This window comes from Bombina bombina, chromosome 5, assembly GCF_027579735.1.
Source record: "Bombina bombina isolate aBomBom1 chromosome 5, aBomBom1.pri, whole genome shotgun sequence".
Classification (NCBI taxonomy): Eukaryota; Metazoa; Chordata; class Amphibia; order Anura; family Bombinatoridae; genus Bombina; species Bombina bombina.
The window spans coordinates 111199886-111217975 of NC_069503.1; the positions used below are offsets into that span (position 1 = coordinate 111199886).

At 37.9% G+C, this 18090-nt stretch overlaps 2 pseudogenes; one reads left to right on the top strand and one right to left on the bottom strand.

The window, feature by feature from the left end:
* The window catches only part of LOC128660037 (zinc finger protein 850-like), a 353233-nt pseudogene that overhangs the window by 180358 nt on the left and 154785 nt on the right, over positions 1 to 18090 (top strand).
* LOC128660030 (oocyte zinc finger protein XlCOF6-like) overlaps positions 1 to 18090 on the bottom strand; it is a 69839-nt pseudogene that overhangs the window by 27159 nt on the left and 24590 nt on the right.

The window sequence follows — 18090 nt, forward strand, 5'->3', positions numbered from 1 at the left end:
CTGTTGATCAGATATGTAGGGCAGCGACTTGGTCTTCACTGCACACTTTTACCAAATTTTACAAGTTTGATACTTTTGCTTCTTCTGAGGCTATTTTTGGGAGAAAGGTTTTGCAAGCCGTGGTGCCTTCCATCTAGGTGACCTGATTTGCTCCCTCCCATCATCCGTGTCCTAAAGCTTTGGTATTGGTTCCCACAAGTAAGGATGACGCCGTGGACCGGACACACCTATGTTGGAGAAAACAGAATTTATGTTTACCTGATAAATTACTTTCTCCAACGGTGTGTCCGGTCCACGGCCCCGCCCTGGTTTTTTAATCAGGTCTGATAATTTATTTTCTTTAACTACAGTCACCACGGTTTCATATGGTTTCTCCTATGCAAATATTCCTCCTTAACGTCGGTCGAATGACTGGGGTAGGCGGAGCCTAGGAGGGATCATGTGACCAGCTTTGCTGGGCTCTTTGCCATTTCCTGTTGGGGAAGAGAATATCCCACAAGTAAGGATGACGCCGTGGACCGGACACACCGTTGGAGAAAGTAATTTATCAGGTAAACATAAATTCTGTTTTCTTTTTTAAAAATGTTCTTAAAGGGGGAGAACACCCAGCAACCTTAGTTTTTATTCAGTATAACCCCCTCATCCACCTAACCCTAGTAGAAACTTTGTATATCTCAGATGGGCTTCTACTCCCATATCCCCTACCTCATAACCCACAATAGTACCCCATTGACATCACATAAAGCTATAGCTCCGAATAGCAGTATTTTCCCCCATAGCACATTCTGAAATTCTAATAATAATAAATCTGGTAATAGGCATTTATCCAAAAACATTGTAAATACTTGTGCTAATTTAAACATTTATACAACATGTAACCGTTTAATTATTTAAATATTGTTCACTGAACAATGAAGTATCTCGCACCGATACTAATGTTATTTGTTTGTATGTTCTCTTATGTTGTTCTTTCTCTTTTTCCAGCTTCTTTTTCTTTCTCTGCGGGGACTCGTGTGGTCATAAAAATAAAAGGTGTGGAGGAGAGATGTGACGGTATTCAATTGCACAACTTTTGCCACCGGCTCTGTCAGGTATTGCTTACTCAGAGGACAAGCATTAGGGACTATATTATGCTCGCAAAGATAACTAGGGATGTCAGTTAAAATCATCTCACACAACGTGAGGGGATTACACTCCCACGTTAAACGTAAAAAGGCAATCACAGAATATAAACGTAGGCAGGCACACATTATCATGCTACAAGAGACTCATTTCACATCTACACAAAACCCGAAATACTGGGACTCGGCTTTTCCGATCCAATATCACTCATTTGGCCAAAAGAAAAAGAGAGGTGTATCCATTATTCTACATGCCTCCCTCAACTTCCAGGAGGAAGAGGTAGTTAGAGACTTGGAGGGTAGATTTATAATCTTAAAAGGAAAAATACATGGGACCACTGTTGTCCTGGGAAACATATATGCCCCAAACGAGAATCAGGGTGGTTTTTTAGCTAAAATTAGTAAACTACTGACCTCCTGGAAAAAATACAAAATCATTTTGGGTGGGGATTTCAATGTAACTCTTAATAATAAACTAGATAGAACATCCTCAGAAGGTCCGAGCCCCAAGAAAATCTTAAGTGACTTCATATTAGACCATAATTTGCTAGATGTCTGGAGAATGCATAATCTGGGTACTCGTAATTACACATACTATTCTACGGCCCACAATTCCTATTCCAGGATCGATTATATCTTTGCTAGTCAAATTTTATTCCCCCTGACGACGGGTGCTGATATCGTACAAACTAGCTGGTCCGATCACTCCATAGTAGAAGTATCATTAGGCGGGTTCTTTGACCCTTCTAGGGAAAGATCCTGGACCCTCGATCCATCCTTACATAGAAATGAAATATTCTTTCAGAACCTTGTCCGTCAGATTAAACAGTTTTGGTCCATTAATCAGTATTCAACGTCAAACCCATTAAATGCATGGGGAGCGTTCAAGGCATTCCTTAGAGGAATCCTAATTAAAGAGAAAGCTAATATAAATAAAGATAAAAGAAAACTAATTGAGGAGAAGAAAATAGAAATTGAAGAACTTAATAGAAAACACATAATAACTAGAAGCCCTACACTAGCTAAAGTAATTCAAAACTAAAAAGGCAGACCTAGATAAGTTACTGGACGAAGAATCACTAGCCTCCTTGAGAATCATTGATGCACATTATTTTGTGTATGCTAACAAACCTGATCGTATGTTAGCTAGGAAAATTAGAAACATTACGAGGAATTCTTCTATTCCCCAGCTCCAATTACCCTCAGGGTCGATTACCAATAATCCTTTGGATATTGCGAATTCTTTTGCTGTTTTTTATCAAACCCTATATAATTTGCCAAAATCTGTAGACCCATCTAGATTAGATAAAATTAAAACATTCCTAGACTCCTGCCATCTCCCTAAACTTGATAATTCCAGCTTAGACGCGCTAAATTCCCCAATCACAGCTCAGGAAGTAATTATAGCTATAAAGCAACTTAAAAGCAATAAGGCCCCAGGCCCTGATGGCTACTCGGGAAATTTTCATAAAAAAATTTCAACTGATCTTACCCCTTATTTAGTTGAGTCATTCAACTATATCATGGAAGGAGGGACTATCCCATCGGAACTATTAGCAGCCAGGATATGCGTAGTGCCTAAGCCGGGCAAAGACAAATTCCACTGTAAAAACTACCGACCAATTTCACTTATCAATACGGACCTCAAACTCCTCACTAAGATATTAGCTAATAGATTGAACCCCCACTTACCTAAATTAATTTCAGCAGATCAAGTGGGATTTGTCCTAGGAAGGGAAGCACCTGATAATATCCGTAGAGTAATTGATCTAATTGACTATGCCACTGGCGAGGGAATGCCTTCTCTGTTCCTATCTCTGGACGCAGAGAAGGCATTCGATAGAATTCACTGGGACTATATGTTCGAAACCCTCTCCCACTTCGGTATTTCAGGTTCATTTACAAAAGCTATACGAACTATTTATACTACCCCATACGCATTCCTTAGAATTGCAGGTTATCAATCCAGGAGAATAATTATTCAAAACGGCACTAGACAGGGGTGCCCGTTATCGCCCCTGCTATTTGCTATCTGTGTAGAACCCCTGGCTGCTAGTATTAGAAATAACGAAGATATTGCCGGTATAAGGGTGGGAGGATCTGTCCATAAGTTGTCCTTATTTGCTGACGACATAATCCTAACAATTAGCAAACCCCTATTGTCACTGCCAATCCTATACGATCTTTTAACACAATTTGGCACCTTATCGGGTTATAAGATAAATAATGACAAATGCGAGGCAATTGAGGTTCATCTCCCAAAACATACGAAAAAGCTGTTGGAAATAAATTTTAATTTCAAGTGGGCCACCCAAGCTATCAAATATCTTGGAGTCTTCATTACATATAACCTAAGAGACCTGTATAAACTTAATTACACTCCCCTCTATAAGTCCCTACTAAAAGAAATGAAAACCTGGAGCTCTTATAAGATCTCATTCTATGGCAAAATAGTGGTCAGCAAAATGGTAATCCTCCCAAGGCTCTTATACTTGTTTAGATCACTTCCCATCAATGTCCGCTTAAGAGACATTAAAGAATTTCAGAAACAAGTGTTGAATTTTATATGGTCTAATAAAAAAGCCAGAATAAATAGACATACTCTCATGAGACATAAAGAGGAAGGAGGGTTAGGAGTACCTGACTTCCAGGCTTATTATAACTCAGCCAGACTGGCACAAACAACACAACTACTTAACCCTAAAACCAATTTAGCATGGGTCCAATTGGAAAGTGACAAACAAAAAAGATAGACCTAGCTTCTGGATGAAATATGTATCGCTGTCACACACCTTAGGTATATGGGATAGCAACCAAACAAAATTTCATCTGGTCTCTGAAAACTCACTCTTGACACCCTTAGCAGCATACCCAAATAAATACAGAAGTCAAACACTTGATATTTAGGCCAATAAAGGCCTATACAGGATAGCGGATGCACTAAGAGGTGCAGAAGTTCTCATTTACACAATATACCGATCTCATTTCCTCCACACCACAATCCTGGTTTCATTACCTTCAACTTAAGTCTAGAGTAGAAGCAGTATATAGACCTGGAAACTTACACCCCACCACACTATTTGAGAAAATATGTAGTCACGAAACGAGAGTTAAAGGCGCAATTTCAGATTTATATAGACTCTTATGCTCAAAGAAACCACTAGTTAAATTGAATTTTATTAAAAAATGGGAGACAGAAACTAGCCAATGTATGGATATTAAGGAATGGGCTCAGATAATCCGAAATGGCTTAGCTTGTTCCATTAGTGCAAACTTGAAAGAAAATTATATAAAGGTATTATACAGATGGTATTTGCACCCAAGTAGAATTAAATATCATGATACAACCATAATTTCTAATACTACGAATCTATGCTACCGAGGTTGTCAAGTAGAGGGCACCTATGTCCACATGTGGTGGGAATGCCCAAAGAGCGCGTTAGTATGGAAATCTACTTCTAAGCTGTTAAGTGAAATATTTAACAAACAAATTACACTGACTATGGCACAGGCCCTACTACACTTCCCCATTCTAGGGTTATCAAAACACTCCTTAAAACTGGTGGGTATCATATGCACAGCTACCAGAACAATTATAGCAAAGTATTGGAAAACCCCTATTCCTCATTATAATGTTATTCTTAATAAAATTAGATTTTACTATCAAATGGCAAACATCGCATCCTCACTGCTAGATAATAGAAACGAATTTTTGAGGATCTTGGAGGAATGGATTGTATGGGAAAATACAGTTAGAATGCAGAATAGACGAAGCGTTAGAAACCAGGAGAACTAAGAAGTGGTTATAAGATTGAAATGGCCTGGCGAGTACCCCTCAGAACTCTCCCCTCTCTCTCTCTCTTTTCTTTCTTTTTCTTTTTTTCTCTTTTTATCTGTGGACTCTCTTGTCCTCCTCCTATCTTTATTAGTTTGTCTATGACTACTTAAACTTGAAAATTAAGAGGTAACCATCATATAAAGTTGTTGTCAGCTTCTCATGCTAAGATATGATCTGTCTATTGATTCGATTATTGCTGACTTACTATTTGTATTGTTGTGGAAACCTTTAATAAAAAATATTTCAAAATAAAAATGTTCTTAAAGATGCAAATATAAATATAATAGTTTATATTTGTTTAATGAGTGATCTAGTCTATTTTCCCAGTAATTAAAGTCAGCATAATATCTATTTTACTCACCTAACAGATATGAGTTCATGCTGATAACAGGCTCCAATGTCTGTGCTCAGGAAGAAGGTTCTCTTATTCACTCCAGTTACATCAATATCCGATATCTCTTAGTGCTCTGGCCGTGTCTGTAAAAAGTAAATTAAATGGTTTAGACAAATAATAATAAATAATGGTTCTGCTTAAAGGGACATGAAACCCGATTTTTTTTATTTCATGATTCAAATAGAGAATACAAGTTTAAACAACTTTTTAATTTACTTCTATTATCTAATTTGTTTCATTCTCTTGGTATCATTTGTTGAAGTAGCAGCAATGCACTAATGGTTTCTAACGGAACTTATGGGTAAGCCAATCCCAATCGGTGTGTGTGTGTGTGTGTATGTGTGTATGTGTGTATATATATATATATATATATATATATATATACATACATACACACACACACACATATATATACATACATACACACACACACACAGTATATGCAGCTACCAATCAACAGCTAGAACCTAGGCTCTCTGCTGCTCCTGAGCTTTCCTAGATAAAGCTTTCAGCAAAGGATAATAAGAGAAGGAAGCAAATTAAATAATAGAAGTAAATTGGAAAGTTGTTTAAAATTGTATTCTCTATCTGAATCATGACAGAACAAGTTTGGGTTTCATATCCCATATCACAACTTTACAAATATATTATAATCTTTGTTTTCTATCATTTCTATGAAGTCAGAGTATATAAAATAAGGAGCGCTCCACAAAGAAGCAATAAAGGACTGGAGAGTTTTACACAAAGCCAATTAATAATGAAATATAGAACAACAATTTATTTCTTAAAAGGATATCAAACAGAAAATTAAGGACTAATTAAAAATATATTGACAGAATTGGGACATCTCCTCTTAAAAAATTGAATCATTAAAAAATTCAAGTGAGTACAGTACTCTAAATCTTCATATCAGAAAATATTGAACCTATTAGTATCCTCAATGATTCCTACGGTATATACTTGGTTAACATAATCGTGATCTCGATAGTTACCACGGCATAAATAAGCAACTTTTCACTTGGAAATAGTACCCTAGAATTATAAATACACTTATATAGTATTAAATAAATGAATTAGAATGATTAAGAAAAACAATTAACTCTACAGTGAAGGATATATTTACTAGATTAAATCCAGAAGACAAGAAATATAAAAAAGGAAATTTATGCTTACCTGATAAATTGATTTCTTCTACGATACGACGAGTCCACGGATTCATCCTTACTTGTGGGATATTATCCTCCTGCTAACAGGAAGTGGCAAAGAGCACCACAGCAGAGCTGTCTGTATAGCTCCTCCCTTGACTCCACCCCCCAGTCATTCGACCGAAGGAATAGGAAGAAAAAGGAGAAACTAAAAAGGTGCAGAGGTGACTGAAGTTTTGAACACAAAAATATAATCTGTCTTTAATTGACAGGGAGGGCCGTGGACTCGTCGTATCGTAGAAGAAATCAATTTATCAGGTAAGCATAAATTTCCTTTTCTTCTACTAGATACGACGAGTCCACAGATTCATCCTTACTTGTGGGATACAATACCAAAGCTACAGGACACGAATGAACGGGAGGGACAAAACAGATACCTAAACGGAAGGCACCACTGCTTGAAGAACTTTTCTCCCAAAAATAGCCTCAGAAGAAGCAAAAGTATCAAATTTGTAAAATTTGGAAAAAGTATGAAGTGAAGACCAAATCGCAGCCTTACAAATCTGTAAAACAGAAGTATCGTTTTTAAAAGCCCATGTAAAAAAGCCACCGCTCTAGTAGAATGAGCTGTAATTTTTTTCAGGAGGCTGCTGTCCAGCAGTCTCGTATGCCAAACGGATGATGCTTTTCAGCCAAAAAGAAAGAGAGGTAGCCGGATCTTTTTGACCCCTACGCTTTACAGAATAAAAAACAAATAAAGAAGATGCTTGACGGAAATCCTTAATTGCTTGTAAGTAAAACTTCAAGGCACGAACCACGCAGTTATGTAACAGACGCTCCTTCTTAGAAGAAGGATTAGGACATAGAGAAGGAACAACAATTTCCTGATTAATATTATTTGAAACAACCTTAGGAAGGAAACCAGGTTTAGTGCGCAAAACCACCTTACCAGAATGGAAGATAAGATAAGTCGAGTCGCATTGTAACGCAGAAAGCTCAGAAACTCTTCGAGCAGAAGAGATAGCAACTAAAAACAGAACTTTCCAAGATAGAAGCTTAATATCTATGGAATGCATGGGTTCAAACGGAACCCCTTGAAGAACATTTACAACTAAATTCAAACTCCAGGGTGGAGCAACAGGTTTAAACACAGGCTTGATTCTAACTAAAGCCTGACAAAACGACTGAACGTCTGGGACATCCGCCAGACGCTTATGTAGTAAGATTGACAAAGCAGAAATCTGTCCCTTTAAGGAACTAGGTGATAATCCCTTCTCCAATCCTTCTTGGAGAAAGGACAAAATCCTAGGAATCCTTATATTACTCCATGAGTAGCCCTTGGATTCCCATCAATAAAGAAATTTTCCTAGTGACAGGCTTTCTAGCCTGAATCAAGGTATCAATGACCGATTCAGAGAATCCCTGCTTAGATAAAATCAAGCATTCAATCTCCAGGCAGTCAGTTTCAGAGAAATTATATTTGGATGTTGGAACGGACCTTGAATAAGAAGGTCCTGTCTCAGTGGCAGTTTCCACGGTGGCAGAGATGACATTTCCACCAGATCTGCGTACCAAGTCCTGCGTGGCCACGCAGGCACTATCAAGATAACCGAAGCCCTCTCCTGTTTGATTCTTGCAATCAGACGAGGTAAGAGAGGAAAAGGAGGAAACACATAAGCCAGGTTGAACGACCAAGGTACTGCTAGAGCATCTATCAGTGCTGCTTGAGGATCCCTTGATCTGGACCCGTATCAAGAAAGTTTGGCATTCTGACGAGATGCCATCAGATCCAATTCCGGCGTGCCCCATTGATGAATTAATGCTGCAAACACCTCCGGATGGAGCTCCCACTCCCCCGGATGAATAGTCTGAGGACTTAGAAAATCTGCTTCCCAGTTCTCTACTCCTGGGATATAGATTACTGACAGATGACAAGAGTGAGTCTCTGCCCATCGAATTATCTTGGAAACCTCTATCATCGCTAGAGAACTCTTTGTTCCCCTTTGATGATTGATATATGCTACAGTCGTGATATTGTCTGACTGGATTCTTATGAACTTGGCCAAGGCCAACAAGGAGTGTTGGTATCTAAACAAAAGCACTTAGCTCCTATAGGAGGCACTACACGAAGTGTACACAGAATATTAGAAAATATATATAACTATTAGAAACAAAAACAAAAAAATATATATATATATATATATATACACACACACACATATATATACACACATATGTAAAACCCTTCCTAAAATATGTATATATATATATATATATATATATATATATATATATATATAAAGATGAGTGTGGTTAGAAATGTTACAAATATATTAGAAATATAAATTATGATAGATGCAAACAAATTATAACCAGTCTTTGGATGTCATGATCAGAGTCCAATAGAAATCCTCGAGATGACCATGTACTTGATAGGCAGCTCTCTGACTTCACCCAAAGGGATGATAAACTTCTGTGATGTAAAGACAAAGAAAAGGACAAAGGCGCCACATGTGTAGATCAATAAAGACCAAAATAATCCAGATATGGACAAACACAGGGTACTCACAAGTGAGATGGCACTCAGTTGTGGTGGTAGAGGCAGGCTGGTATTCTGCAGCAAACCAGCTGGCTGATATAGTGGAGTCCTCACCAGAACTTTATATCCCAATGACACTGGATCTCTGGAACTGGGAGAAGAATATGGAGAGGAGGGCTATTGAGTATTGTTATGTTATCTTATGTCCCCTGCTATGTCCAATTAGGAAATTCTCCATCACTGTAGGCCAGTGCTCGATTATCCCGGGCGCCTTTAAAATTATGTCTGGCACCTCAATTTCCTGTCCCTTATTGTCCCTTATCTATTGCCATTTGTTCTGTGGTCATTTAACTTTACACTGGGCCAAGCCGCAACTAGACATGCTAAATAAGTTTGTGGCGGTAAGACGGCGCTGTCTTTGAAGACAGAGAGAGCAACACAGCAGACCTCAGTGGAGAGCAGAACAGCGGAGAGCAGCATAGCGCAGCACATCGGACCTCAGTGGAGAGCAGCAAAGCGGGTAACCTCAGAGGGCTTCAGGAGAGACCGCATCACCGCAGAGGGCTTCAATCAACCAGGAGAGCAGCGCATCACGTCAGAGGGATTCCACCGGTGCTGTCACTGAAGGAGCTTGGAGAGAACCGGTAAGAGCCCACAGAGCCTTTTTTAGCCTGTCAGCTGCAGCACTCTGCAATAATTTAAAAAGCCCTTTAAATCGTCTGCCTTTTTAATGAAAAGCTCTGATTTTACGTCTATCTAAGCCGTTTTATTCATATTTTATGACAGCTTCAAAGAAACAAAAAAAAGTAAAAATGTTATACACACACAGAAAAGCGTCCCTTGAGGTTTCCCCAAGCTCTTTACTAAAGTGTGGAAACCTCAAAGGGACGCTTTTCTGTGTGTGTATAACATTTTTACTTTTTTTTGTTTCTTTGAAGCTGTCATAAAATATGAATAAAATGGCTTATATAGACGTAAAATCAGTGCATCTCTTCTGAATCCCTCTGAGGTTTACCTGCTGTGCTGCTCCCTATAACAACAACACTCCCATCCCGTTCCTCTAATGGCCAGGGGCTCCCTCTCATTATACAATAACAAGTAAACCGCCCGCTGCTGCCTGTCCCTAAAAACGGCCCTGGATGTAGGCACTAATGAGGATTCCCTAGCAGTTGGCCGCTGATGCCCCGGTGATAGTGTGATATGAAGAGGGGGCAGGCCTGTTGCACTGCTGCTCCCTATAACAACAACACTCCCATCCCGTTCCTCTAATGGCCAGGGGCTCCCTCTCATTATACAATAACAAGTAAACCGTCAGCTACTGCCAGGTTACCTCGTATCCTGAGGTGTCGGAGGGAGCTGGTGCGGATGCTGACCGCCATATTCCACGGTGGGGAGACATTCACAATACCGGAAACCTCGTACTGTCTGTCTTTAAAGCTGTCATCAAATATGAATAAAACAGCTTAGATAGACGTAAAAGCAGTGCATCTCTTCTGAAGCCCTCTGAGGTTTACCCGCTGTGCTTGCTCCTCATTGAGGTCCGCTGTGTATTTAACTAGTGTGTAACAAATACATCTGTAATAAATACATGAGAGTGATTATAGAATATACTGTACAGACAACGTTAGTGCAGCAAACTGGCAGCGTAACTTGTAACACATACATCACAGACAAGAGTTAGTATTTACTGCTGTGCTGCACCTGATCCCCAAGCTCTTTACTAACTCTTGTCTGTGATGTATGTGTTACAAGTTACTCTGCCAGTTTGCTGCACTAACGTTGTCTGTACAGTATATTCTATAATCACTCTCATGTATTTATTACAGATGTATTTGTTACACACTAGTTAAATACACAGCGGACCTCAATGAGGAGCAAGCACAGCGGGTAAACCTCAGAGGGCTTCAGAAGAGATGCACTGCTTTTACGTCTATCTAAGCTGTTTTATTCATATTTGATGACAGCTTCAAAGACAGATAGTACGAGGTTTCTGGTATTGTGAATGTCTCCCCACCGTGGAATATGGCGGTCAGCATCCGCACCCGCTCCCTCCGACACCTCAGGATACGAAAGAATATTAGGGGGCGCCCTTGAGAACACACAAAGTGAATATTTATAAATAGCTTATACTAAGTATACAGATAGAAATTGTAAATATATAATATCACACCATAGAGTGAACCTATTGATACAAGATATTATTTAACACACAGTAATCATAGGACTAGTTAGATATCACCCATTGATGATAGATATCAATTGAAGGTACGAATAAGGAATAAATGTCCTTTTGTGATAAATCTTGAAGGTAATGTACAGAGGCAGCAATCTGTGGTGGTCCAGGCCAGGATCCAAATACAGCAATCTAGAACAACAAACAAAAACAGATGCACCACATGGCCCAATATTGCAGGTTCCAGAGGATGATATATATGATAAGTTGTTACACTCACATGTATTAAAGCACCTCAATTGGTGCTAATGACACAGTCTGGGATCTATAACAGTCACCCAGCAGACCGACCTCCTGGATTGATACAGAGTCTGTATAGGAGATAGAAAGCACAAAAAAGCCTATATGGCCTAGTATTGTATGGCTAGAGTATTAGCACACCAGAAGGATATAAAGTGTGAACTCACATTTGGTGGAGCATCTCCAGTGATGCTATAGAGGCAAGCTGGGATCAATTCAGTCACCCAGCAGACTTAACACCAAGGCATGCAGGATACAGCAATCTTCTTAGCTTGACTATAGGTCAATAAGGTCTTCAAAGAATAACCAAATCTCAGGCAGCAAGTGTTTTAGTAAAAGTTAAAATCACTTTAATAAAATATAAAATAGTTGCGACGCGTTTCTCAGTCTCAGACTGTTTCCTCAGGCATAATAAAATAGTTTACAAACACTTGCTATATATACCTAACCAAACCAATTAACATGATTGATACCACTTGTTGTGGGTGTGATCTATGACATCATTAGTATCCTAGCTACAAATATGTTTTGACAACAAAAGTGAATAGATATACCCAGTTTGTATGTTTTAAATCAAACTAAATAAATACACATTATAGCATATGATGCATGAAGTGATCATAAAACAAGTTATACAAAATACATATAAAAACAATTTGCATGTTTTTTTATATATAATAAAACAGACCAAAACAAATATCCATTATGGCTTGTGATAGATAGATTAATCATAAATGATCGCTCTTTATATACAATGTGTAGGCAGAACATATGTAGATTACACACCTTAGTTGTTTCTACTAAATTCCTTGTTTTACTATTTCTTTTTATATAACTAATCGTTCCTACAATGCTCCATTCAGATCCCTAGTTGAGAAGTAATACACTTTTTATGTTTGTCATTTTCATTCATTTTTCAGGCATTTATATTTAAGTCGTAAATTATCCAACATCTGGATTTCAAATACACATACCTTACGATTTTATAATGAGGACTATTCCTACTAAGGATTACATCATATAAAGATAAGATTTCAAGTAATTTTAGATCTAGATCACTTACTTTATTTCAAAACGCCATTTGAACTTCTGAATGGCGTGCATGTGAAGCTTGTGCGCATGTCAATAGCGTTACCATAGGTATCATGAGACCCATTCGGCTCTACGCTAGGCGCAAGTCAAAGCTGTTACATGATTGGATAATGTTATCCTCTGGCTCAGGGTAACAATTGGCTGTGTTCCATCTCAGGGCGTTAGTTTGTCTAATCGCATGTCAATCGCGTTACCATAGGTACCATGAGACCTATTCGGCTCCACGCTAGGCGCAAGTAAAAGCTGTTACATGATAGGATAATGTTATCCTATGACTAAGGGTAACTATTGGCTGTGTTCCATCTCAGGGCGTTAGTTTGTCTAATCGCTCTGTAAGTAGTATTATAACGCTGTAAAGTAATGTGGCCATAATCTACCTACAATTGATAAACACAATATTGTGATATGCCTAATATTATTTGTAACTAATAAATGATATGCAATGTATATTATAATATAATAAATAAAAATAATGAAATAAATAAATATACAATATATACAGTAGTGACATAATGGTATATGTGATATGTGGGGATTATTGAATAAACTTCTTTTAATATAAAGGGCTAATACCAAATTATAAAACTAAGTAAATCTTCCATAAGTAATATATATAATAAAGATTTGTAATATCCCTCTTCCAAAAACAATAGAGCATATACTACTCCTATTCTTCTAAATATTCCTATTCTTATGTGACTCTCATATATATATATACGTGTTTAACTGTACAAAAATAGGAAAGTTCAATAACCTAAGTGACTTGATAGTAATATTATTATAATATGTGTGTGTGTGTGAAAAACATAATAATAATAAACCCGATATGTGTTTAACTATACAAAAGTAAAAGAGTTAAGTGACTTAATAGTAGTATTATTATAATATGTGTGTGTGTGAATAACAATAATAATAAGAAAACATGATGTGTGTTATGGTGTGTGTATATTGTTGGTTAAATTTAATGATTAGTAAAAATATCAAGTAATATGATAATAAAGGGATAAAATTCATATGTAAATTCAGAAATGAATAAGTGAGTGTTTAATTAATTATATATAAATATATATGTGAAATATCTAATAATGTGATGTATAAACTCCATCCTTGGTTGATGTAAGTAATATAATTAAAACTAATTCCAGTATTATGATATTAATTCATATAATGAATTTGTAAAGATTCATTAAAGGTCAAAGGCTGCTAGGTCTACGCACTCATTCAGACCCTCAGGAACTAAAGTGTGTAACTTATGTATCCAAAATGTTTCTCTACGGCGTAAAGTGAGCATAGGATTATGACTATTTCGTGGTAGTTGTTCTATAGGTAATATATGGACAGATTTTGAGCCACCTTTATGCACATGAGCACAGTGCCTTGATAAACTGTGTTTTAAAAATTTCCTTTTAATATTGTATTTGTGTTCACTCCATCTCTTCTTGATGGTACGGGAGGTGCGCCCCACATATTGGACCCCACAGGTACAACCGATTAGGTATATTACATACGTAGATTCGCATGAGAGTCTTTAGGTGATCTTGAATTGTTCACCCGTTTGGTTGGAACAAAAAGTGTTAGTTCCATTTTTCACTACATTGCACATGTTGCACCTTGGCTTTAAACATCTAAAGACTCCATTCCTGGGCATAAAATTACCCAAAAAAGTCCTATTAGGACCTGCAACTAGATTTTGTTGTGGTGCCTTATCTCTCACGATCTTGCTTGGGGCTAGTTTGTTCTTGAGTGTAGGAGCTCTCCTATACACCATTCTAGGTTTTGTAGAAATAAAAAAATTTAGAAATGGGTCATCACATATAATAGGCCAATGTTTCAATATGATGTTGTTAATTTCCCGGTATCGACTACTGTAGCCTGTAATAAATAAAGGTGTTTTAAATAACTCATTATTTCTTTCTCTGTTGGTGTTGTCCTTTTTATTAACTTGTGACAGATATTTATTTCTGTCATCATGGAGAGCTCTAGAATATCCTTTCTGTACCAAATCAAGGGGATAACCCTTTTCTAGGAATCTATCTCTGAGAATCACAGACTGTTTTTTATAGCTTTCTTTTTTTTTTTTTTTTATTTATATTATTTTTATTATAGTTTGGAGTAAAACTTTAACAAGAAAACAAAACAATAGAACCAGAGAGTGGTTCAGAATTCTTACAGGTAAATAGGGTTTTGTTACAGTAAATGTTGCACATATTATTAAATAGAGTCTTTTCTTCTTTGTCCCGTGGTTCAAAGTCTTTTCACAGTTTTGCAAATGTTATGGTAGGCTCGAGGTAGTTGAGTTGAGGAGAATGGTATATGAGCCTCTCCATGTTCCGTTAAGGGGGGACATCAGAAAATTATTTTCTCTTATTTCTAGTGCAGTTCTGTTATGAATTTCATGAATCCAAATTAACTTGTTCAATGTTACAATTGGAGAGAGAAATAGAAAAGGTGGAAAGGAAGAGGAGAGAGGAAAGAGGAAAAGAGGAAAAAGAGGAAAGAAGCATAGACCAAATTGTTAGGAGTGTGAGTATATATCTCTGAGATGGGTTTATGTGTCTAGATCACTAAATTTGAAGGATTCCCACAAGAACATCATGTCCTGGTGTAGTGTAATTTGACCTAGTTTGAGGTAATATAGTCTCTCTAGGAGTAGGTTTCTATTAACTAATTCTATCCATTCCGACATTGTGGGCACTACAGATGATTTCCATTTTCTTGGTATTAGCTGGTTAGCTGCATTTAGCATTATATGGAATAGATGTTGCCGTATTTTGCATGTAATTGAAGGTGGGTGCCTTAACATTATTATTTCTGGACCAGGTGTTATTTGAGTGTGCAGTGTTTTATTAATACTCGAAAAAATAATGGACCAATATGGTTTAATATGTTCACATTCCCACCAGATGTGGGAAAGGTGGCCTTCTTTGTGACAACCTCTCCAGCATGAACCTGGGGATTGTTTGTGTATGTACTTGATTCTGGCTGGCGTTAAATACCACCTCATCAATAATTTGATGTTGGTTTCTTTTGCATGGGCTGAGTGAGCGGAGTGTAACAGAGATGAGAACCTGAGCGACCAAGTTTTAGCAGGGGTATTTAGGCGTAACTCATTATCCCATCTTTTAGTGTATGAGGGGAGTTCGGGAAAGGTATGTGTTAAGATGAGTTTATACAATTTGGAGATGGCTCCTTTTATCTCCTCTGTAGTGATACACATTTGCTCGAATATTGTGGGAGGCCTAGTGAGGTCTTTTTTAAATTTATGTGTCATTATGAAGTGTCTTGTTTGGTGTACATGGAGCCAAGATGATAAGAAAGGGTGCTCTAATAGGTCAAGTTGGGTTTTATCTTTAATAAACTTAGTCTCGTGAGTGATAAGGTACATGGGTAGGAGTTTTTGTGGGTCTGTAAGGAGTTTGCAATCTGAGGTTTTCCCGGGGCTGAATTCTGAGCGTGGTGAGGGGTGAGAATCTGGAAGAGATTTTATTTGACGTATTACAGAGAATTTCCCAGTCTGACCAGGTCTCATTAGAGATTGAGGACGAAGAGATGGAATGTCTGTTAAGGTAAACAGGGTTCCAACATGCTGTGCTGAGGTCATGATTAGGAGCTAGATCGATTTCAATTTGCACCCAGCTTTTGTGGTTGGAAGTGTTAAATTTGCACCAGTCTTGTACTCTCTGTAGCGATATGGCACGTTTGTAGGATAGGAGATGTGGGACCCCAAGGCCTCCTTCTGATGGAGGTTTAAAAAGTGTGTCTCTATTAATTCGCGGGGGTCTACGGTTCCAAATGTATCCGTTTATGATCTTTTGCATAGTGTCTAGGTCTTTTTGTATGCCTGGGATGGGGACTGTTTGGAGAATGTATAATACTTTTGGGAGCAGGATCATTTTTGTTGCTTGCATTCTGCCTATCCACAATATATTTTTTGGGAGCCAATGTGATGTTAAGGTTAGGAGCTCTGTGATTAGATTACCATAATTATATTTGCGCAAGTCTTGTTTATCTGGAGTAATGTGAATGCCAAGGTACTTGAGGTATTTGGTTTGTTGTTTTAGGGGACAGGTGGATTTCAGGTTGTTAAGGGTGGGGGTTGTTAGGTTTATAGGGAGGTATTCTGATTTAGTCATGTTTACTAGAAAATTTGAAACTGTGCCAAATTGTGTTAGTTCAGTGATGGCTTGTTGTAGAGATACTTTAGGGTTTGTAAGTGTTAAGAGGATGTCGTCTGCGAACATGGCTAGTTTATGTGTCTGGTTAGCAATAGATATGCCTTGAATTTGGTTGTTTAACCGTATTTTGATAGCTAGGGGCTCTAGGGATAAAACAAAAAGAAGTGGTGAGAGGGGACAGCCTTGTCTAGAACCGTTTCGGATTTCAAAGGGGTCCGAAAGGGTACCATTGATTTTAACCTGTGCATTAGGGTTTGAGTACAAGGCAAGGATTTTATAAATGAAGGGTTCTGGGAAGTGGAAGTGTTGTAGGGTCGTGCGTAAGTAAGTCCAGTCTAGTCGGTCGAAGGCTTTTTCAGCGTCAGTGGAAACGAAAACAGTCAGGGTTTTTGTCTGTGTAACATAATCCAATAAATTTAATACTTTGACTGTGTTGTCTTTTGCTTCTCTCTGTGGGATAAACCCTACTTGGTCTTGATGAACTATGGAGGGGAGAATTTGATTAAGTCGGGTTGCTAGAATTTTCGCATACATTTTGAGGTCAATGTTCAGTAAGGAGATTGGACGAAAATGTGCCGGTGAGTTCGGGGGTTTGCCAGGTTTTGTTAAAACTGAAATGTTGGCTTGCAACATTTCGTCAGGAAAAGGGAATTTTTCTGGGATTGAGTTGAATAGGGATGTTAAATGTGGCGCTAGCAGAGGAGCGAAGGTTTTATAATATAAACCTGTGTAGCCATCAGGGCCTGGAGCTTTATTTTGTTTTAATTGCTTTATCGCTTCTGTAACCTCTGACAATTGAATTGGGCGATCTAATTGGTTGCATTGATCTAGGCTCAGTTTGGGGATAGGAAGATTTTCTAGGTATTGATTACAGAGGGATGCGTGGCTGTGAGGGTCTCTAGATGGGAAAAGATTATAGAGTTTGTGGTAAAATTTCTTGAACTCTTTAGCTATTGATTTTGTGTCTTCTAGGTGTGTGCCATCTGGGTTCTTTATAGCGTGGATATAGGTTTTTTGTTGTTGCTTTTTTAATGCTCTAGCTAAGAGTTTGCCTGACTTATTACCCTCCCTGTAAAAATTTTGCTGAAGGTGTAGAAGCTGTTTTTGTGATTTTATCTGTAGTAAAAGGTTCATTTGTTCTCTTTTGGATTGTAGTTGTTCTAGAGTGGGTCTATCAGAGGGGTTAGATTTGTGTTTGTAATCTAAGTCTGATATGTCTTTAGCCAAGAGATTTATTTCCTCACGTCTTTTCTTTTTTATTTGGGCAGCAGTTTTGATAAACTCCCCTCTTATAGTACTCTTGTGGGCTTCCC